The sequence below is a fragment of the Erinaceus europaeus genome, chromosome 16, assembly GCF_950295315.1.
Source record: "Erinaceus europaeus chromosome 16, mEriEur2.1, whole genome shotgun sequence".
Lineage (NCBI taxonomy): Eukaryota > Metazoa > Chordata > Mammalia > Eulipotyphla > Erinaceidae > Erinaceus > Erinaceus europaeus.
The window spans coordinates 24242144-24263713 of NC_080177.1; the positions used below are offsets into that span (position 1 = coordinate 24242144).

At 47.0% G+C, this 21570-nt stretch overlaps 1 protein-coding gene and 1 long non-coding RNA gene across 7 annotated transcripts in view; one reads left to right on the forward strand and one right to left on the reverse strand.

The window, feature by feature from the left end:
• The window catches only part of RAD51B (RAD51 paralog B), a 975550-nt gene that overhangs the window by 81939 nt on the left and 872041 nt on the right, over positions 1 to 21570 (reverse strand). Inside the window, exon 13 of one of the 6 annotated variants that reach the window (XM_060174757.1) lies at positions 10511 to 12504. The exons of the other annotated variants lie outside the window; for them this stretch is intronic. The gene's annotated coding sequence lies outside the window, so the exon portion shown is untranslated. The remainder of the gene's footprint in view (positions 1 to 10510; positions 12505 to 21570) is intronic. 6 annotated transcript variants of the gene reach the window in all.
• LOC132533423 (uncharacterized) lies at positions 18079 to 20528 on the forward strand. The gene is made up of 3 exons (XR_009545297.1): positions 18079 to 18180; positions 18265 to 18336; positions 20060 to 20528. It is a non-coding gene; the product is annotated as an uncharacterized LOC132533423 (long non-coding RNA).

Genomic DNA, 21570 nt, shown 5'->3' on the forward strand with positions numbered 1-21570 from the left:
AAGTATTTAAGGGTTAGACCAATTAACACTCACACCAACAGTGCAAAAGTGTCCCTTCTCCTCCACGTCCTCTCCAACATTTGTTACTACTGTCCTTTCTAATACACTAGGGACTTGAACCTGGGTCCTTCTGCATTGTAATATGTGCACTCAAGCATTAAATTTAGGTCCCATTCTTCCCTGACCAGTCACTTGGTACCAACTATTCTCCTTTGTCTCCACTGCTCAAGAGACCTCATACAGGTAGAGTCACACAATAACTGTGCCATTGCCACTTGTATTTCTTTCTTTTTTTTTTGCTTTTTGAGATTTATTGATTTTTGAATAAAACAGAACCAGAATATCATTCTGGCACATGTGATGCTAGGGATCAAACTCAATACCTCATGTTTGAGAGTCCAATGGTGTATCTGCCATGCTACCTCTCAGACCATATCACTTGTATTTTTAAAAATCTTTTATTTATTTATTTATTTATTTTTGGACAGAGACAGAGAGAGAAACTGAGAGGAGAAGGGGAGGTAGAGAGGGATAGGGACGGTGATACCTGCAGCTCTGCTTCACCACTCATGAAGCTCTCCCCTGTAGGTGGGGACCAGGGACTTGAACCTGGATTCTTGCACTCAGCCAGGTGTACCACCACCTGGCCCCTCCACTTGTATTTCTTGATGACAAGGGTGATCTGGTCTTTTGACTTTATTAGGAGCTGGCTCATGAGGCTTGATTTTTGATGGGGAAAACAGCCCAGGAGAAGTAAATAAGAGGAGATACTGGAACACAAGGAAAAGTCCATCAGAATGTGAGGCACTCTCTCATCCCAACAACAGCTGGACTTTTCCCCCCCATCTTCTGTTAAGTCGGGTATTAGGGGGCAGGAGACTTTTCCAGCCCAGCCTCAAACACAGGCATTTTCCTCTCGTCAGTCTGTCTCCTGGGCCCTGTTCAGACAGCTGGACTTCCCACGCAAGCAAAAGCAGTCAGCTGTGAGCACCCTGTCCTGGGTCAGCCTGCTCCAGCTTACCCTTGAAGGAGAACAGAAGCTCCCTTAGAGCAATGATGGCCTATCTCTGTGTTCCAAGCTGCAGAAACGATGGCGGGGAGGCCTCTCCAAATGTCCCTTGTGTCTATGAGCAGCCGTTGATGCAGTGAAAGCCACTTGAAACCATCTTGGGTTGACATGGCTGCTGTGTTTACTCAGGCAGGTCTCTGAAATTTCCTGTAAGGATATCAGGCTTATGTGTGATATACCCATAGGGATTTTTGTCAACGGATGAATCTCTGAGGTATTACCAGAAAAGAGAAACCCCCACTGGATTAGAGGTAGAACACAGCTATTCTAGAAGCAAGGGGACCTGGAAACAACGGTGGATCTTATCAGTCCTGTGTTGTCCCATGTCACATCTGGTGGTGGTAACTACACACTTCAGTGCTGTGGGTGCCCAAGCACCAAGATCATGTAAACCTTCTCCAAGTGGAAAAACTTAACTTTTCCCCCCACAGATTCCCATATGTGACCTCCTTTGTGAGGCTCCAGCATGGACAGTCAAACAGATAGGTGGTGTCCTAGATCACTTTTCAAAAAAAAAAAAACACTCTGATTTGTTTATTTTTCTAGGGTGTTTTTCCTCCCTAGATGCAAGCCTTAACAAGCTTCAGAAATCCTCCTACAAGAAAGACAACGCCAGAAAGAGGACAGGGGCTGCTCTTCTCACTTCTGCAGAAGACACAGGGGGGAAAAAGTTTATCATGGTAGGGAAGGTTACAAGGAATGGGAGGAAAAGTTAAAGGAAAGAGAGACATTTTTCCAGTGGAAACACTGTAATATGATGACATCCTTTGCTGAGAAAATAAGAAGCAAGACAACAGAATTATATTTGCCTTGGCTATTCCATGGAGACTGGGGGGTGGGATAGTGTTGGAAAAATGGGGTGGGTGGCTCCTGGCAGCTTGTCCAAGTTCCCTCTGTTCTGATTCTGGTCCATCCAGTTCGTAGGCGGAAGATAAGGGTTGAGTACATCTTCCGAGGTACAATCTACACGTGCAATCAGGCATTGGGCAACTGAGCCTGGGAGCCTTCATTTCTAGAGTGCTATATCTGGGAGCAGGAGCCTGGGACTGGGAGGCTGTGCTGTTGCATCTAAGACCCAGGGCCGCTCTGGCCACAGTTTTTACTGTCATGAAATGAGGCAACTGAACCTGATTCTGATGCAGCAAATTCATTATTAAGGGTATGCAGACTACAACGTTGAGTGAGAATTGTTCTGTAGTTTGCAAGATTTCATACTAGGGGTATCTCTCTCTCTGATGCACATCACAAATGCGGATACAAGTATAATTGGAAAGTAACAACGATATTCTAAGGAGGATGGGGAAGGGGAGAAATTGAGTCACTCTTTGGAATATTTATATTCATTTATTTATTTTTGTTGAGAGAGAGAGAGAGAGAGAGGCATCAGAGTACTGCTCAGCTCCAGTTTATGGGGGGTCTGGGGCCCAGAGACCTCAGAGCCTCAGGCATGAAAGTCTTTTGCAGAACCACCATGTTGACTCTCCAACTCCTATTTATTTAGTTTTTTTTCTTTCTTTTTTTCCCTCCAGGGCTATCACTGGGGCTTAACAATCCACTGCTCCTGGTGGCCTTTTTTTTTCTTCCATTTTTTTATTGGATAAGACAGAAAGAAAGTGAGAAGGGAGGGGAAGACAGAGAGGGAGAAAACACATAAGACACTTGCAGACCTGCTTCACTGCTTCTGAAGTGGTCTCCTTGCAGGTGGGGAGCAGGGGGCTCAAACTAGGATCCTTGCTTGGGCCCTTGCACTTCAAATGGTGTGCACTTCACCCAGTGCACCACTACCACTACCCAGCCCCATCTTTAAAACAAACAAACAAACAAACAAATAAATAAATAAATTTATTTATTTCATTTGGTAGGACAGAGAAAAATTGAGATGGAAGGGGAATGGAGAAGGAGGGAGAGACAGAGAGGCACCTGCAGTACTACTCACCACCTATGAAGATTTCCCCTTGCATGGGGGGCCTGGAGGCTTGAGCCCGGGGCATAGTACATGGTAAAATGTTCATTTAACCAGGCGCACCACAGCCCAGCCTCCTTTATTTATTTATTTATTTATTTATTTTTAATGAGAAAGATACAGAGAGAAAGACCAGAACAGTGCTCAGTGGTGCTGGGGGGTTTTACCTGGGACCTTGAGCATCATATCTTTGGATTTTTTAAAAATATTTAACAAATATCTTTATTTATTTGTTGGATAGAGAAACCAGAAATTGAAAGAGAGTGGAGAGATAGAGAGGGAGAGATATGACAGAGAGACACCTGCAATATTGCTTCACCACTTATAAAGCTTCCCCCTGCAGGGGGGACCAGAGGCTTAAACCTAGGTCCTTCTTGCACATTGTAACATGTGCCTTCAACCAGGTGCACCACCATCCGGCCCCTCTCTTTGGAATCTTAGTGGCTTCTTGGAGGAGGTGGGCTGTGAGCTGGTTCTGCAGTATGATTAGGTAAGGTGCTGACAGATGGTCTTGAGAGTGGAGGGGCCTCTGGCAGATACAAACAAGTGAATGAAAAGATCCAAGAAATCAGGAGAGTGTGAGGTGGTAAGTTCTGCAAATAGAAAGTATCAATAGATAGCTATGATCGGAGCGTCGAGACACTGTTACTGCAAGTCCCTGGTCAATAGCTGGTGTGTGATGGTAGCAGCAGAGGACTAGGCTGAAGGGAAGATAGTCTCTCCCTCTGACTGGGGAGCCATGAGCAGTTTCTGAAAGGGGGTAAACTACTATGAAGAGCTCTGTGTCCAAGGCTGATGGACTCCAGGAGGAGAGCCTCAAAGACTGAGAAGAAAAGATCCAGAGGACAGATGATAAGAACTTGAGTTTAGAAAGCCAGTTGGTGGCATAGCCAGTTGAGTGCACACATTACCATGTGTAAGGACCCAGGTTCGAGCCTCTGGTTCCTACCTGTAGGGGGTAAGCTTCATAAATAGTGAAGCACTGTGTTTCTCTTTTCTTACCTCCCCTCCCCCTCTCAGTTTTTCTCTGCTCTATCATTTATTTATTTTTTTTAAGGAGGAGGGGAAAGGAAAAACATGACAGTCGTGGATTCATGTGCAAGCAGTGGTAACTCTGGTGGCAATAATAAGAAAATAAAATAAAAATCAAGAACTTGGATTTAGATAGCAATACCAGCATGGGGAGGATTATAAAGTATTAAAGAAGATTCTGCTTTCTTCCAGAGGTTGACCAGATGTACTAGGAGAGGGAGGAGGAGGAGAAGAAGATAGGAGAGGGAGGAGAAGAGCACACAGAGACAGGCAACCTCAAGCAGAGGAATGAGTTTAGAGAGAAGATGGTAAGTCTAATGTTTGCAGAAAGACTTTAAGATGTTTAGAGGGAGTCTGTAGAGTAGCCAACAGACAGGTGAAAATGGGAAAGTTTTGACTTGAGGTTCACATAATGAAGATGGAAGATGTGGACATGGATGAGGGAGACAGAGGGGATGAGCCAGGAGGAGAGGTTGGCAGGAAGAGGAAAAGAGGAAAACGGAAGTCCAATAGGCAGTCCTCCAGAGAGTCCAAGGAAGGAGTCTGAGTGATGGGTCTGGGCTGAGTCATGGGAAGAGACAGGGGAAGGGGAGGGGAGGAAGAGGTGGTAGTGGCAGCAGCAGCATCGGTGGCAGCAGCAGTGGGATAATTCTGAGGCCGAGGTTGTGAGGAAGGCCTGAGGAAATGACTCCCAAAATGCAGCCAAGTAGCAAGTCCTGAAGAGAGGATGTGGAAGTAAAAGACCATCTGTGAAGAAGATTGTATGGGGCAGGGAGACAGCATAATGGTTATGCTAAAGACTTTCATGCCCACCTCTCTGAGGTCCCAGATTCAATCCCTAACACCACCATAAGTCAGAAGTGAGCAGTACTATTTAAAATAAACAAAGTATTTAAAAAATATATTGTAAGAAAGTTGAGGAGACCAACAAAATGGTGAATGGAGAGGAAGCAAGGCCAAGGGAAGTCATTTTAAGATGAGGAGGACCTGGACCATGCATCTCAAAAGGAAGTAGGGTGAGGCCAGGCTGTGGTGCACCTGGTTAAGTGCACACATTACAGTGCACAAGGACCCAGGTTCAAGCCCCTGGTCCCCACCTGTAGGGGGAAAGCTTCACGAATGGTGAAGCAGGGCTGCAGGTGTCTCTCTCTTTCTCTCTCTATCCTCCTCCCCTCCCCTCTCAATTTCTCTGTCTCTATCCAATAATAAATAATAAATAAAATATATATATATATATATATATATATATATATATATATTTTAAAAAGGAAGTGGGGCTATCATTTGCTCTTGGAAGAGGAAAGGGAGATGGAAGTGTGAAGTAGGGAACTGGTGGCTTTAGGGAGTCCCTGTAGAAAGGTCTGGAACATCTCCATCTGGTGGGTGGTGAAAGAGTCTGCAGGTGGAAGGCTGAAGTGGGTGCCTGGGGATCTCAGGGGACCTGCTGCTGTGCTGACTAGCTCACCTAAGAGGAACTCAGGGAGTCTTGCAGCCTGACTTGCTGTGTCGCCAGCCAGTGTGGCAGTTGTGCCTCCTGCAGAGCCTGGAAAGTGCAGTGAATGATGGGGACTCTGGATGTGGGGGAGAGGAAACCCCCCAGGTGCTGGGGGTCCTGGGGTGCAGACAAGAGTTTGGTTAGAAGGAAGAACTCCTAAAGGAACAGGGGGTGCATGCAGTGCAGGCACAAGACAGTATTTAAAAATATATTGTAAGACAGAGTGAGGGAGAAGAGAGGAAGGGGGAGGGAGGGAGGGAGGGAGGGAGGGAGGAAGGAAGGAAGGAAGGAAGGAAGGAAGGAAGGAAGGAAGGAGAAGGAAGCAGTTCAAGAACCAAGGTCTTGGAGGTGAGTAGTGGTCAGCATTATGGGGCTCAGGCAGGCAGGTGGCAGAGAGAGCAGAAGAGAACCTGGAGAAATGATCAGGTCTGGGATTAGGGTGACAGCACCGAGGAGGAGGGCAGCGGTTGGGCCCCATAGAGTCCATGTGTGACTATGGAAGAAGACAGAACAGGATCCAGGCCTGGAAGATTCCCAAGGAACATCCTGAGCAACTATCTGGAAACCAGGCTAGCTAATTAAGGCTCTTTAAGTGAGGACACCTAAGCTGGCATTTCATACCCTGGGACTATGATTGAGGGGGCTCATAAGGTGGCATCCTGTGGTGGTCCAGCTACCAACAGCTGCTCTGTGGGCCCAGGGGAGCTGACAACCTCATTCCTAGGTCAAGTCATTGGGTCTGGGCTGCCAGCAGGCCTCTGTCACTTTCTGAACCCCTGGAGTCCCACCCTTTCTTCATTCCTCCACTCAGACTCAGAAGGCCCATTCTGAAGCCCAGGAGTGTCACCTGCAGTGTCCCTTAACCAGGGAGTCTGTAGGACTGACAGGCCCCAGGCACTTCCTGTCTTGGAAGATCCAGCCTGCTGCCTGGCGGGACACTGTGCTCTCGGTTTGTTCGGCTCAGTTTGATGCCCTTTCTCTCACCGAGAGCTTCACTGTGGCTTTATCAGCGTGTGTGACTTTTGGGGGAGACTGGGAAGCCCCGAGGAGGGAAGGTAAGAGCATTCTCAGATGCAGTGTTGGTGCCTGGTGTCCCCTGCTCCCCCAGTCAGCCTTTCTGCCCATGCCCGCCGCCCAGATGCCCACCTGGGCATTCTCTCTAGGCCCACAGGACCTTTTCTTCATAGTATCTCCTGCCAGGAACTGCCAGGAGTTCGTGACTTTCTTTGCTGCCTCAGCTGAGGCCTGGGATCAATCACCCTGCCTTTCAGGGCAGTTCTCTCTCCCTGTGGTGATCTCTGTAAGAAAGGGACAGGAGGTGGGGTGGCTGGGCTCACTGGGTAGTAAGTGCTGGGTTGTGGGCCTCCCACCAGAGGGGATTGTGTCCTTCCGGGTGTGCAGCGCCCCCACGGCTGCCCCTGTGTGGGTGGGTCCCTGAAGCGCCCCCCCTTCCTCCTTTGCTCCCAGTTGTTTGTCCTCAGCGGGGGCGGGAAGCTCTGAAGGATTTGTGTGGAGACCCTGGGCAGCAGGAGATAAATGGAATTTGCAATAAATCCAGGGAGCAAAGTTGTAACTTGACTTAAAAACAAACAAAAGGGCCAGAACTGCACTTAAGCTCAGCAGAAGCTCCAGGCCCAGTGTAAACAGAAAAGGGCGGACGTGGGCCCAGGAGGAGCCGGGCTGGCCTGGCAGGGAGGGGCCTGTGGCTGCCTCCTTGAGGAAAGCTTGTGGGGCAGGGGCACCACAGCCTCCTGAGAGGAGAGAGAAGGGCTTGGCGCTGCTGCCACCAGCGTCTCCATGACTTAGCCTTTGGGGGGAAAAATAAACCGCTCAGGATCTGGACAGGAAGCTTGCTTTGGGGGTGGGGAAAGAGTAATACTTTCTTGTCCTGTTTCTAGGGGCTGGGATAGGGCAGATAAAAGCTTGGAGCACAAACTTAGCGTGGGCATGAGCTCCCAAGGCCTTAGCTTGCCCTGGGAACATTAGGGAGCCCGGAACCCCACCACCAGTATTCATCTTTGCTTGGACAGGGGCCATGGCATGACCCTAAGGGGGTGGTGGTGGTGGTATTTCTTATTTATGTGGGACTAGGGAATAAACGCGGGACCTCCACTATACCAGCCCAATGTTCTATATTTTTAATTCTGAAAAGCGAGAAAGCGCAACAGGAAGAAGAGACACCACAGCACCACACCTCCACCCATAGAGCTTCTCTTGTGCTCCAGCGGGATGTGCAGGCTCAAACCCAAGGCCCCACACACAACAGGATATGCCCTTTGTGGGGTGAGCTAACATCTGGTCCCTGGAGGAGCTCTTTCTTGCTGGAATCATTAGACCTCACCCAGAAGTGTCACACTGGAATTGTCACAAGTATACTATTTTGCCTTTGCAGTAATTTTTATTTATTTACTTATTTAAATATTTTGCTTATTTATTTTAATGAGAGAGATACAGAGAAACCAGAGCACCACTCAGCTCTGGTTTATGGTGGTCGTGTGGGGGATTGAACCTGGTACCTCAGAGCCTCAGGCATGAAAGTCTTTCTGCATGACCATTATGCTGTCTCCCAGCACTTTCTTGTAGCACTTCTCATCTGATTAAGAACAGGTATCAGTATTTGCCTTGGCAGGAGAAGTGACACAGAGGGACAAAGAGACCTAGCCACAGTCACCTAGATCAATGTAGTCAGAGACAGTGGGTCCTAAGGAGCCAATCACATTCAATTAATCACAAATTGTGCATTTCTAGGGCGAGTTACTTAGTCTCTGGCAGGGCTTTCCTCTAGTAGAATGTATTTTCTTCCAAAGTTTAAACACATCAGCTGCCACCCCCTCTCACTCTGTGGCCAGGCTTTTCAAACTCAGGAGCTGTCAGGGGAACTTAATGATGTGTAAAGGGGGATACACAGTTACAATTTAAACATAGCATATCTCTCTGGGACTTCATTCCTGCACTTGAGCATTCCGAGAGAGGGGAAAAAAGTAGTCTTTTTTTTTTTTTTTTGTAATTGCAAAGCAAAAGTGGTGACTCTACTTCACAAAATGACTTTATATTTGAAAGTTGCTAGGAGAGTTAATTGTGAAAGTTTTCATCATAAGAAAGAAATCTGGGAGGTTAACTAGACTTACTCTGGGGATCCTTGCACCATCCATCCATCCAGTTATGATGTTGCACACCTCAGACAAATACAATGCTATGTGCCACTCCATTTCAATTAAGAATAATGAAATGCTGCCAGCAAAAATATGTACATATGAGGTGGCAATTTTATAAGAGAGGATGCAGAATTCGAACTTGCATTGTGAGATGAGACATTTCAACGTCATTTCATGCTCACTGCTGTCTAGTTCAAGTCCCCTGAAGACTGTGTTTACTCTATCCTGCCTCCAGGAATTGGATAGGAGGGATTTCTAGTGGACATTCATGGCCATACTAGGTTGCAGAAACCATATTTCTGGTGAGTGTGTGTATGTGTGTGTGTTGGGGGGGGGGTGGAGTTAGTGCTGCATGTGTTGTGTTGGATGAGCTCCCTGGGTGACTGTAAATGTGCACTGTAGACTAGGCCCATGTCTTACAGCTCAACTTGGGGATACAGGAGGCCCCATAGTGGCCATGTCCAAAAAGAGGAAAGAATAGACAGCTTTCCTCCTTCCCTCCCCTTCCCTTGTTTTCCCTTCCCTTCCTTTCCTCTCATCCTGTCTTTTTCCTCCCTCCCCCTTTCTTCCTCCCTTCCTCCCTTCCATAATATTTTATTTTAAATTTTATTTATTTATTCCCTTTTTGTTACCCTTGTTGTTTTATTGTTGTAGTTATTATTGTTGTTGTTGTCGTTGTTGGATAGGACAGAGAGAAACGGAGAGAGGAGGGGAAGACAGAGAGGGGGAGAGAAAGAGACACCTGCAGACCTGCTTCACCGCCTGTGAAGCGACTCCCCTGCAGGTGGGGAGCTGGGGTTCGAACCGGGATCCTTTTGCCGGTCCTTGCGCTTTGCGCCACCTGCGCTTAACCCACTGCGCTACAGCCCGACTCCCCATAATATTTTATTTTAATGACAGAGAAAGATACTGTGAGAGACCAGAACACTGCTTAGCTCTGGCTTCTAGTGGTGCTGGGGGTGGAACCCGGGACCCCAGAGTCTCAGGCATGGAAATCTTGCAGAGCCATTCCACCTTTTCCCCTTCCTTCCTTCCTTTCTATCTATCTATCTATCTATCTATCTACTTATTTATATATTTATTTTTACCAGAGCACTGCTCATCTTGGTTTATGGTGGTGCAGGGGATTGAACTTGGGACTTCAGAGCTTCAGGCATGAGAGTCTTTTTATATACTATTATGCTATCTACCCCTGCCCCCTTCTTTTTATTTCTTTTTTTCACCACTCCTGTCACCAAAGGTCTGTGTCCTCACCCCCATTATGCTTTTTCCCCCAGCCCAAGCAGACAGCTTTCTCCCTAAGGACAACAGCACAGAACAGTGGGCAGATGGAACTGGGACACACACCTGAAGGCTGATATTAGCTCACATAGATGCTCTTCCCAGGACTTAAAGAGAGGGACCATGGCTCTTGCCTGTAGTCACACTTGGGAGACTGAGGGTTATCTGAGGAGGGACATTCCTCCTCAAACTGGGGCCAAAGATTCTGTCACATTGGGAGGGAACAAGTATCAGTTGGGTGGTGGTGTACCCAACTGAATGCACTTTACCATATGCGAGGACCCAGGTTCAAGACCCTAGTCGCCATCTGCAGGGCGACTCTCTCTCCCTCTCTATCTCCTACTTCCCTCTGGATTATTCTCTGTTTCTGTCCAATAAATAAGTGAAAAAAATCAAATGGCAGTGGACACATTCTACTGAAAAGTTGAGAGAGCGAGAGAGTAAAAATGAACTGCTCAAAGTACCACTCGGTGTAAGTAATGAAAGAAGAGTTTGGGGCTGGAGAGATGACTCACCTGGCAGAGCACCAGCATTGCCATGCACTCGGCCCAGCTCTGATCCCTGACACCACATGGGGAGGAGTGCTCCAGTGGCACTGAGGGAAGCCGGAGTGCTGTAATGTCTGTCTGTCTCCATCACTCTATCTGCATAAAAAAGCTGGCCTGGGGTCATGGAATCACACATGCCAGGTCCTAGTGGTGCAACAAAAGAAAACAACATTGTGTTTATACGGCAAAACACTCAATCATTCATTCACTACCCACTTATAAAACCCTACTATGTGCAGAGACCAGAACCAGTCCTCCTCTTTCCCAGGGAGCTTGAGCTGCAAGGGTCTCCTGCTCAGCAGAACTCAATTGAGCAGGTGAGCACTGAGTTTTCACTCAGCTCTGGCCTCTGAAGACAAGAAGTCATGAGACTGGGGGGCTGGTTGGAGGCCATGTTGCTACTGTGGAATTCTGGGAGAGCTGCTGTGGACTCTGTTGCTACAGGGCTGAGGAAGGTCTACTGTGGGTAAATACCCAGTGCGCCATTGGTTCATGGCATCTCCCCACAGGCAGGTGGTCCAGCACTTGGGGCTGCGTGGTGGGGATAAACGCTAGACCCATCTGGCCCACACAATTATTGGCAGGACATTCCTCAGGGGCCACCACTAATGGGATGAAACTGAAAAATCTTGAGGATATTTCCAGCCTATTTACACTTATCAAATATCACACTGGAAACCCCAGCAATTTGGGTAGGATCCTTTCCAGAAAGGGGGGGGGGGGTGGCTACACAAACTTGGCATTGTGCAGGTTGCGTTTCTTGGAATTTCATCCTCAGATTGAGTCTGACCTCCTCCTTGGGGTTCACCCCACTTTCCCACATGACTCCAGCCCCTCCCTGGCACACCTGGCCATGCAGTCAAAGGCAGCTCTTGAGACAGACTCTCCAGCCACAAGATGTCTGCGTTCCTCAGGCTCTTTGCTTTCCCTATCCCACTTGGGGGGGGGGGGGAGCGTGGGGCAGTGAGGGGGGGTGAGGAAAGGGGAATTGCAGTGCTCTCAGCAGACAGACAGCAATTCTGGCAGTGTAAGACATGTAAAGTTCAGGGCCTGAGGCCTCTGCTGTGGTTTTCCTGAAGCTCCTTTTCATTTGGGCTAGAGGTGAACGCTTCCCTCCGGAGACCCTGGCAGGCGGGGTCTGAAGCAAAGTTCAAGGAACAGTCGCTTCCACTGTGGCTGGGTGTTGTTCATCTGGCCCTGAGCAGCCTGACAACATGCTGACAGGCAGTCCAGGAGGCCTGAGGACTGAGGAGTGTCCCTGGACTCCCAGCTCCTCCCTTCCAGCAGTTAAATGATAACCATAATCATTAACTCTGTGTTATCTGGCACTGGGGTATAATGAAAGCAAGACAGCCATTTTGTTATCTTTTTTTTTTTTTTCAGTTCACTTTACCTTTATAGCCTCATGAGATTTTTTAATTTTATTTATTTATTTTGTTTTTGCAAGGAAGTCCCAGGACACCATCTTTTCCAAGGGAAGTTGAGAGGGTATGTGAAGGGCCCCAAAGAGAGGGAGAATAGAACTCAGTCTCTACATAGTCATAAAAAGAAAGATGAGAGAAACAAAAAGAGCATGCACTGTTTTTCACAATTACAGAAGCAAAGGTAGGCCACAGAAAATGATTTGGAAGACACAGAAAAGTAATAATAATAATATAAAAGGAAGACACCCTCAACCCCTGTCAACACTCTATGAATACATCTTCTTTCTGAGTATGACTCTAGTATCTTTTCATATCTGTGCCTTCAAATTAAAAGTGAAAACGTTTTTGCGTTAACAATGTGTAATTCTATAAACAAGTCCAAAAGCTGTTACAGTTCAATTAGCTTTTATATAGGGCTTGGTAAATACAACCTGATCAGTGAATCCATTATTAATTGAGGGCCATTGTATATGAAGCATTCCGTTAGGTGCTATGGGAGTCGGAGGCCTTTGCAGCACAGTCCCCGGCCTCAGGAAGCTGGAGAGAGAAGATGAATGGTGGGGCCAGACAGGTGGAACACCTGGTTAAGCACTCACATTACAGTGCACAAAGACCCAGGTTCAAGCCTCTGGCCCCCAGCTGCAGGAAGAAAGCTTCATAAACAAGGCTGCAGGTGTCTCTGTCTCTTTCCTTCTTTATCTCCTCCTCTTCTATCAATTTCTTTGTCTCTATATAACAACAACAATAACAACAATAATAAATCCCCTACATCACTGTTGTATGTTTCATATTGGTTTGGTCTCGCTCTACCCCTGCCAGGAGAATTGGTTTGGCCCTTGCTAGTTTGGCACCTCGCTTTCTCCCTGCCCCCTACGCTACGTAGTTCCAGAGTTCTTGGCATGGCCGCCAGAGAAGAAGGATGCAGGAGAGATCTGTGTGGTGATTAGTTTGGGTTAGTTTATGAATCGTTGTTCGTGAATAAAGAAATACAGCTTCCCGGCCCAGCCGTGTGTCCTCGAGTCTCTGTTCACTGCCGTGAAGCTAGCCCGGCCTGCTGGAGCCCCAAACTTTAATGACACATCACCATAAGCCAGAGCTGGGTAGTGCTCTCTAAGAGGGTGGGGGTAGAGTGTGTTTAAGTGACAGGTAAGAGTGACTGCTGATGTCTACATTTTCATCTCTTAACAGAGTTGTCTATGGGACCTTCAAAAAGGCTTGCTGCATTTGAGCTGAGTGAGGCCCATCACAAAGCTTTGTCCTTATTTATTCGGTCAGCAAATACTTACTTTGCATCCACTGTGAATCAGGGGTAACTGTTTTCAGGTTTTGGAGCAGAGAAACATTATGATGAGAGCAGTACTACTGGAGATTTATATGAACACTATCAGGTGTGTGGTGTGGTGGGTAACTCTATGTAACAACGTGGCTAGGCCACCGTGCCCAGAGAGTTGGTCAAAACGTCAGTTGAGATGCTGCTTTGAAAACTGCTTTTCATGGGAGATGAACATTTGAAGCAGTCTCTGAGTACAGCAGATAGTCCTCCAGAATGTGACTGGTCTCTGTGCATGTAGTAGGGTGCCATAAGTGGGTAGTGAATGAATGAATGAGTCAGTGAGTGAATGAATGAATGGTTTGCCATATAAACACAATGTTGCCTTTCATTTGGAGAAAAAAAAAAAGGATTCAAGGAAGAGGGAAATTTGTTTTCAGATTACCTTGATACTCAAGGTACAATATGAACTCTCACATGGGTCTCTGGCCTGCTGGCTTGTCCTGACAATTTCATACTTGCCCGCCCTCTCAACTGTAAAAGTCAATTTCTTGTAATCTATCCTCTCTCTCTCTCTCTCTCTCTCTCTCTAGCTCTCTCATGCATGTGCATATCCCATTGTTTTGTTCCCCCGAAGAATTATGACTAATAGATCTGGAAACAGAGAAAGGTAGTATGGAAAACTGCTATTCACAGAGGACAAGGGAGACAAGTTCAGTTGGAGAAGAGGCTGGGACAGAACCAAAAATGACCCTATGTGTATATATTATCTGCGCCCTTGGGGCTAGTAGGTGGTGTACTTGGTTGAGTGCACACATTACTGTGCACAGGGATCCTGATTCAAGCCCAGGCCTTCACCCACAGGGGGAAGCTTCACAACTGGTGAAGCAGTGCTGTAGATGTCTCTCTTCTCCCTCTAACTCTCCCCCACGCCTCTCAATTTTTCTGTTTTATCAAATATAGGAAAAATAAAAATACATATCCCTGTGCCCTTCTGTGTGTGCGTGTGCTCCAGTGTGAACATGTACATCTACAGGCACGTCTGTTGAGTATCTGTGTACCGTTATATGTATCAGCATGCGCTTTTCTACATAGGTATCTGTGTCTTTATTTGAGCATCTCTGTGTTGTTGCACACCTACACGAGTGTGTATGTGTGTGTGTGTGTTCTGTAACTGTCTGCATGCCTGTGTGAGCACTTCTGTGTTTGTGCATCTGTGTGTTGCTTATCTGCATGAGTGTTTATGTATGTCTTTGTCCCAGTGTCTGTCACAGGGATGCAGGCACAGAATAAGTCTGTCATGATGCTCTAGAAAAGGAACTCTGGTGGTCAGGGAGGTAGTGCAGTGGATAAAGCCTTTAACTCTCAAGTATGAGGTCTTGAGTTTGATCCCTGGCAGCACGTGTACCAGAGTGATGTCTGGCTCTTTCTCTCTCTCCTCCTATCTTCTTCATGAATAAATAAATAAAATCTTAAAAAAAAAAAAGAAAGAAAAGAAAGAGAAGGACCTCTGTTGGGGTCAGGCAGTGGCACACCTGGCTGAATGCACATGTAACCATGCACTAGGACCCAGGTTCAAGACCCCAGTTGCAGAGGGGGCAGGGTAGGAGCTCTATCAATGGTGAAGCATTGCTACAGGTGTCTTTCTTTATGTCTCCTCTATTTCTCCCTTCTGTCTCTTTTTTCTTTTTATTTGATAGGATAGAGAAACTGAAAGGGGAGTGGAAGGTAGAGAGGGAGACAGAAAGAGAGAACCTGTAACACAGCTTCACTGCTCATGAAGCTTCCTCCCTGCAGGTGGGGACCAGTAAATTCAACCTGGGTCCTTGTGCATGGTAATGTGAGTGCTATACTGAGTACACTACCACCCAGTATGCCCACCTCAATTTCTGTTTCTATTTAAAAAGGGAGAGGGGGAGGGAGAGTGAACTGCTAGAAGTGGCGAGTTTGTTTTGCCCCAAGCCCCTGGTGGCAAGTGAAAAGAAAGGAAGGAAAGAAGGAAAGAAGGAAGGAAGGAAGGAAGAAAGGAAGGAAGGAAGGAAGGAAGGAAGGAAGGAAGGAAGGAAGGGTCTTCAGGCAGTTTAGATGGCTTACTGGGAACAAGAGTACTAGCTGGGTTTGGGAACCAGTCAGAAAGATAAATAATAAGGAAAATAGGTCCCATGGTGTACAGAGCTGGAACAGTCCACGGAAAAGGGACAGGGGACTTGGATGGGTCAGGGAACAAGATGGCCAGAAGAGATGCAGAGAAGTCTGTGGTATTCAATACACACACACACACACACACACACACACACACACACACACACACACACACACACACACACCTGCTCCAGGTTTGCAGGCTTTCCTGCCCAGAAACAGATATTTTTGTTTTTTTTGGTCTTTTAAAAATTATTATTATTACCAGAGCACTGCCTCAGCTCTGGCTTATGGTGGTACAGGGGATTGAACCTGGGACTTTGGAGCCTCAGGCATGAGAGTCACTTTGCATAACCATTATACTATTATCTACCCCTGCCCTCTGTTTTTTTCAAAGACCAAGAAGGCTAGGACAATACCGGGCTGTACTGAACATGGACATGGGAGGGAGTGCTGGAGACTGGGTCCTATGGGAATGAAGAGGGACAGGGTAGTAAGGGACCTAGTGTGGCACTGGTGGTGAAAAAACACAGAGCAAGACTTTCCAGGGTGAGGAAGGGCTCATGAGCAGTATCTGCGGAGGCTGGGGAAGAGGAGGAATGAGGAAAAGTCACTGGACTTGACAATGAGGCCATCAGGGTGACCTTCATGGAGGGGACCCTAGTAGGGTCTATGTAATGAAGGTTAAAAACAATGGGCTCATAACACAAGCAGGGGGATAGGAGCTCTGTACATACTTGAATAAAGGAGGAAACTCACTCATCAAGATATTCAGCTCTGATCCCATTAAGTACTTCCTCTGAGCATTAGCAAACTGATCTCCTTTAATCATGCCTCATATTTATAAAGGCCTTTCTCCAAAGAACTCCAACTGCTCAATAAGCATTAATTAATTCACTCCTGCAGTCTCCTTCAGGGAAAAGCTGGTAACAGGCACTATCATCCTGTTTATAAGCTCTGGGACCACAGCTGAACTGGAGAGGAGGTGGCCCACCAAGGTCACAAAGCTAGTCAGGGCAGGAAGCCTTATGTTCTCTTCCCCCACCTAACCTTGTGCCCCTTCTGCTGCTAGGCACTACTTCAGCCACATCTTGCATCAGGACCCCTGAGCTGATGAGTGAGAATTGGACCAGCTACTGAGGTGGATGCCTCAGGATGTAGTTGCAGGATAATCCAGAGAGATGGGGCAAGGAGGAGGAAGTGGGTAAGGTGTGGGACTCTGGGAATGAGTCTCCTATTTGCTCAGGTCTGGACCACATGGAGATATGTCATAGACAAATGCCCTATCCAAGCATCAACCAAAAATGTATAAGTTCAGCAAGCAAGCAAACATCTATTCTACTTGTATTTTTGCCGGTTGCTACACACACACACACACACACACACACACACACACACACACACACACACACTGCTGCCCTACAGTAGAGAAATACCCCCATTTGTGGGCTTGGGAGACATCATGATGGTTATGTAAAAGACTTTCATTAAAATTAAATGAATAAAAAATATATATTTAAAATATTTAATTTATTTATTCCCTTTTGTTGCCCTTGTTGTTTTTTATTGTAGTTATTATTGTTGTTGGATAGGACAGAGAGAAATGGAGAGAGGAGGGGAAGACAGAGAAGGGGAGAGAAAGACAGACACCTGCAGACCTGCTTCACCGCCTGTGAAGCGACTCCCCTGAAGGTAAGGAGCTAGCTGGCAGCTCGAACCCGCATCCTTACACTGGCCCTTGTGCTTTGCGCCACCTGCGCTTAACCCAATGCACTACCGCCTAAATCCCATGAATAAAATATTTTTTAAAAGAGATAGAGGGAGGGGTACCTCTGTTTGTATGCTTTGACCTGTGCCAGATCCATCTGTTTGCAGGAACTATTTCTAAATGTAAAGAACAACCTGGGGGTGGCCTCTTATAATGTGAGTTGGTCACTTTCTGGAGGTGAGCTTGGGCTTTATTGGGCCAAGAAAGCAAGAGAATCCCAAAGGATTCCTTAGGTGGAGGGGGTTTGCAAACCCCTCCAGGGGCTCCCAGCTATGCCCCAGAGAATGCAGGGTGGGGGTGGGGTACATTAAGTTAAAACAGTCCAGCAAGATCTCCAGGATGGGGCCTGCTGGGGCCTGCTGAGCCTTGTGAACTGGGGATCCGAAGGCTCTTAGCTAATGAGGACAGGCTCTTGTGGGATCAGCTAATCGGTTCACATTCCCAGTCCAGTGTTTATGCCACTTGGGTGGACCTGGGAAATTCAAGGGGCCACCGGCATGTTGGCCCTGATCCAGGGTTTAATTAAGCCCTAAATCTCTAGTGATTTTACCAGGGGCCTGATCCCTGTGAGGCCAGCCAAAGGGAGAAGCATCCCAAAGGAGCCGTTGGTTCGGCTCCTTTCTAGTCTTTCTCTCCACCCATTGTTCGCCGAGGCCTAGCTTGTTAGGGTGAATAATCCCCTTGGAGTCGCAGAGCAGCCACACAGAAACCCAGAGGCCTGGCCTGTACAGCCGCAGCTTAACTATGGCGCCTCTCACGGTGTGTCGTGCTGTTTCCCACACCTGCCTGCTGCCAGGCATGCAATGTGGACCCCTGCAGGGCAAAGAGAGGGTGGATTAGTACCCCAACACTCTCACTTGGGTGTTTTCTGTTGGACAAGCTACAGTATTTGTCAGAAATCACCAACAAAGATGTGTCTTGTTCCGAAAACAGAATGTTTAGGACCCCGAAGACCCAGCCACCCTCTAGGCCAGATGGCTGGGAACTCCAAGGAAGACTTCATCTCTGGGGGTACCAGGAGACCCTTGGGAAGGTGAGAGTCATGTGGACCTGGAATTCTCAGGAAACTTCTGTCTTCCCCCCTTAATGTACCCAACTGTTTTCTTTCATCTCCTAGGAACAGAGCTATTCCAGCTTGTCACTACAAGACAATCATCAGACAGACACATATTTTTCTGAAAGGCCATGGGTGAGAATGGCACTTGCACACAGGAGATGGAGAGGGGACTCTAGTGCAAGTTTAAGGCAGGTGGGGTTGATACCATGGAAGATGTGGGAAGAGAACTGTGACATTTAATCCTTCTCTGACCTTATTGGAAAAGAGTGAAGGCTAAATTTGCGGGTCTAGGAGCTACCTGGTAGAGCACACACATATTATCATGTACAAGGACCCAAGTTCAATCCCCTGGTCCCTATTGTTGCAAATTATGAAGCAGTGCTGCAGAAGTCTCTCTCTCTTTCCTTCTCTCTCTCTCAACCCCCCTTGTCTTTAGCTTTCCTTCACCTCTCAATTTCTGTCTCTATCCAATCAATAAATGGATAAATAAACAAATAAGATCTCTTTCCCTATAAAATACAAAAAAAAATTCAGTCTTAGAGTCGATGGCCTAAATTCACACCCTGGAAATGTCACTTGAAGACCTGGCTGGTCCCATCTCACTCAGAACTCCATAAGCCCCAAGATTCTTCTCCTTCACTGATACCAGTGAGCTTCCCAGAGAAGCTAAGACCAGATTTCTGCATGGGGTGCCTCTTCCTTCTGCCAAAGCTAGGGAGCCACCTAGCTCACCTCCTGGGTGTTTAGGAACCAAGTTCAGATCTATAGTGTTAGGACAATATCTGGTCTCTAGAAGGTTCCATATGTGAATTTCCTTCTCTTCTTCCTCTCCCTCCCCAGCCTGGGCTTGCTCACATTGTCACAGTCCCTGGCAGCCTCCTCTTGTTCATGGAGTGTGGTAACAGGGCACCAGCCTGAGTCTGATGGTCAGCACTCCAATGGGCCATAAAACCACGCCTGAGGGAGTGGCCAGCACAGATAGGAGCTGGAGATGAAAGCCACCCGTGGTGTTTGCCTTTCCAGAGTGCTGCTGTGTTCCTGAAGGCCTCCTTGCTTCCTCTGCCCTGCTGGGTTGTTTTTCCCCCCTTCTTCTTCTCAGTTCCTCTCAATGATATCTTAAGAGGCAAACTTCCAGCACTAACAGGAGGTCTTTTGTCCTCCTTTTCTCTAAGTGGACTTTAACCCAGTTACGACAGATGAGTCACTGTGAAAACAAACAAATAATAATACTCCCGTTTCTTAAAGGCTCTTCCATGCCTGCTGACAGAAAAGGGGAGGTACCTGACATTGGACTGGGCCTGTTGGGGCTTCTCCCCACCCCAAACTTCTGGAGGTGCACCCTGGGAGAATGTTCCAGACTATGCTGGGACCCAGTGCTCTGAAACTGTTCAGTGAGGCTCTATTTTAGAATCTCATCTGGTTTGGGGTGGCCTGAAATTTTAGTGTCTCGACAAGATTTACACTGCTGGAGTATCTGTCACAAGCTAAATTCTGGACTTCGCTACTTCTACACTTTTCTCTCTCTTTCTTTCCCACCAGTGTTATTGCTGGATCTCAGCATCTTTATCTTCACCATAAACCCACTATTAATCATGGCCATTTTAAAAAAAATCTTTATTTTATATGATAGGACAGAGAGAAATTGAGAGGAGAGGGGGAAATAGAGGTGGGGACAGAGAGAGATCTCCAGGACTGCTTCACTACTCATGAAGCTTCCCCCCTGCATGTGGGAACTGGGGGCTTGAACCAGGTCACTGTTCATAGTAACATGTGTATATACCATGGCCTGGCTCCTCTTTAGTTTCTTTATATGTGAAACAGGGGTATTAAATACTATGTGATTTTTTTTTTTCAGGAAGGACTCTACAATAAAAATAACCCGTCCTGGGAGTCGGGCTGTAGCGCAGCGGGTTAAGCGCAGGTGGCGCAAAGCACAAGGACCGGCATAAGGATCCCGGTTCGAACCCCGGCTCCCCACCTGCAGGGGAGTCGCTTCACAGGCGGTGAAGCAGGTCTGCAGGTGTCTATCTTTCTCTCCTCCTCTCTGTCTTCCCCTCCTCTCTCCATTTCTCTCTGTCCTATCCAACAACGACGACAACAACAATAATAACTACAACAATAAAACAACAAGGGCAACAAAAGAAAATAAATAAATAAAATAAATATTTAAAAAAAAAACCCGTCCTATGAGACAAATCTGCAACATGATGAATTGTACAATGAAGCCCAATGTTCTCCAGATACTTAGGTATTGAGGTTACAGAGATGAAAAAGATCACTTCCTGCCTTCAAGGAGATGACTTGTAAATAAATGGACACACTGACTCCAGATATAAATAAGAGGGAACATGTGTCAAGGGTAGGGGGTTAGAAAGGAAGTGATCACTCAAGCCCAGAATGTTGGGAAAGTCTTCTTAGAAGAGATGGTGTTTGAACTGAGTCCGGAGCCAGTAGTAAATGTTGATCAGATCTTCTGGGAGTGGGGGTTGGACATGGCAGATGGAGGGACTGAGGGGAAAAACCAAGGGGCTGGAAAGTTTGGATCCACCTTAGGCAAACCCTCTGCAGACTTTCTCCAGCAATTTGGACTCTGCTTATATAGCATGGAACTCACATTCTGCTGAGAAGGATTCATTCCTGAATGAATATACTACAGGCTTCAGAATTCTGGTTTGAGTTGCTTTCTAGCTGCATCAGCATTAAAATCTGCTTTAGGAGGTCAGGCAGTAGCACAGCGGGTTAAGCGCACATGGTGCAAAGTGCAAGGACTGGCGTAAGGATCCTGGTTCGAGCCCCTGGCTCCCCACCTGCAGGAGGTTCCCTTCACAGGCAGTAAAGCAGGTCAGCAGGTGTCTGTCTTTCTCTCCCCCTCTCTGTCTTCCCCTCTTCTCTCCATTTCTCTCTGTCTTATCCAACAATGAACGACATCAACAATAATAACCACAACAAGGCTACAACAACAAGGGCAACAAAAAGGGGGGAAAATGACGTCCAGGAGCAGTGGATTCATGGTGCAGGCACTGAGCCCCAATAACCTTAGAAGCAAAAAAAAAAAAATCTGCTTTAGGCCACCATCCTCCAGGGCTCATTGTCAAGTGGTCAGTTTCTGATGGGTGATGGGTACCAATTTTTCAGAAGGTTGTCCCTCCACCCTTGTCCTGACTCCCTGGAGCTTGGATATAATGACACATACTTCCATCTCCAATCAGTGAAAAATATCAACTCAACCACCTGGAGAACAACTCCTACTGATTCTTAATCTCAACCTACAAATCTTTACTAGTGGTAGCCTCTCTACAGATGCAGATGTCTCTTATTCTTCTTTCCTTATTTTGAGGTCTAACCACCATCTATTATTTCTGTCTC